Source organism: Schistocerca serialis, chromosome 1 (assembly GCF_023864345.2).
Source record: "Schistocerca serialis cubense isolate TAMUIC-IGC-003099 chromosome 1, iqSchSeri2.2, whole genome shotgun sequence".
Taxonomy (NCBI): Eukaryota; Metazoa; Arthropoda; class Insecta; order Orthoptera; family Acrididae; genus Schistocerca; species Schistocerca serialis.
The window spans coordinates 719,644,083-719,646,075 of record NC_064638.1 but is presented as its reverse complement, the minus strand read 5'-3'; the positions used below and the strand labels follow the sequence as shown (position 1 = coordinate 719,646,075).

The following is a 1,993-nucleotide window of genomic DNA, read 5'->3' as shown; positions in this document are numbered from 1 at the left end:
CCAAGAATGACCTCTACCCCTCTTTCGCTACAAGATGAACTATTTCTAACAGCAAAAAACACTCCACCGCCAATTATATTTGGCCTGTCCTTTCTGAACACCGTTACGTCCTTCGCAAAAATGTCGGCTGAACGTGTCTCGGGTTTTAGCCAACTTTCAATGCCTATAATGATTTGAGCATCAGTGTTTTCTATTCGCGCTTGGAACTCTGGTACTGTTCCAACACAGCTACGTCAGTTTGCAAGTGTTATACCGATGGTTCCTAGATCTACATTTTTCCTGTGTTCGACCTGCACCCTTTGAGACAGAAGTGCTTTTTATACTTACCCGAGAAGGGTATCCGGAAGGACCCCTTCTACTTCTGGAGAGACTGCAACAGGTATAAACACGGAGTGCACAATGGCTTTCTTCCCCTCCTTGACTAAATCTGTGGTTGTATATATGACTGCTGGAATCTACCTGCGTATCAGTGTTCTATTGTACATGTGTCTTTTTTTTCATGTTCTTCTGTTTTGTGGAAAATGTAACGGGTGCAAATGCTTCCCATAATGGCCTTAGGAGTGCCTGGAAACCATACTGAGGCAGACCGAGCTAGGATTGTGTCGAGACACCACTCACCTGCACGATCTGACAGTTTTGACACGTTACTGATTATTTGTTACAGCATATCCACAACAAAGGGTCAACGTTTTCCTTGTTAGGAAAGAACAATAACATGGTCCAAAATTTAATCATCTACGAGACTAAACAATGGCAACGGCCTTGCCGCAGTGGTTACACCGGTTCCCGTCAGATCACCGAAGTTAAGCGCTGTCGGGCGTGGTCGGCACTTGGATGGGTGACCATCCAGGCCGCCATGCGCTGTTGCCATTTTTCGGGGTGCACTCAGCCCCGTGATGCCAATTGAGGAGGTACTTGACCGAATAGTAGTGGCTTCGGTCAAGAATACCAACATAACGACCAGGAGAGCGGTGCGCTGACCCCACGGCCCCTCCTATCCGCATCCTCCTCTGAAGATGACACGGCGGTCGGATGGTCTCGGTAGGCCACTCGTGGCCCGAAGACGGAGTGCTAAAAAAAAAGTACTAGACCAAACAGAGGTTTTTCCACAAAATATGAAGGGAGGTAATAAAAGTCAACTGAGATGAGTAATTTTAGTGTCTCAGTTAAAGTTTATTGTATGGATCATATAATGATTCAAAATGTCAAAATGCGTAGTGCCTATTAAATGTTTATATTAGAGAAATAATGTTTTATGGCATCATTGCGATGACGCTGCGCAACCACAAACTTTTTAAGAGCACCGCCAAAGCGTGTGACTTCCACGGAAGCTCGACGCACTCTAGCGACCATCGCCGAACTCCTGACAAGCATGTCGCTGTAGACTGCCGCTGGAGTCGCGTCAGAAATCTTTTCTGCCACTTGGAAAACCCCGGAAATCAGTTGTGACGGTGGCACCAGACCGCAAGGCATCTAGTGAAGAAACGGCTCTGCGCCACGTCACCAACTGTGCTCTGGCAGCAGTCCAAGCAGCAGCACCACGATGGGGGCAGGCGTCTCACCGTAGCCATCTGCCTCCACTCTTCCCCTACTAGCAGCTGCGCAGCTCGGAGCACCCTGCTGACGCCACTCGTCTCCCTATTCTAGTGGGAGCAGCTCACGACCTACCATTTCAGGGTAACGGTGCGCTGAAGATTTTTCAGAAACTCATCACCCTTCGTAAGATTTCATTAAATAAATGCCGTTTAACAATGTATCGGTGTTATTTGGTTAATGAACAAAAGAGAAGGTGATATTCGCACGACTTCGATAAACTGCAGTAGTCTTAGGTGTAGACTGCAGAATCGAAGGGACTGGGTTAGAATCCTCTATGTGGCAACATTTTCTTTTCATCTTGGCTTTTATAAAAAAGTAAAATGAAGTAACAATGTGCGAGGAAAGTACAGTTGCGTGGTGCTAGTATTTTGGTGATGTAACTCCATTAATTTTTGTC

The 1,993-nt window shown here is 46.5% G+C and overlaps 1 pseudogene; it reads left to right on the top strand.

Annotated features, from left to right (window-relative positions):
* The first annotated feature begins 752 nt into the window (after window positions 1–752).
* LOC126426742 (5S ribosomal RNA) lies at window positions 753–870 on the top strand (annotated as a pseudogene).
* Window positions 871–1,993: the final 1,123 nt, after the last annotated feature.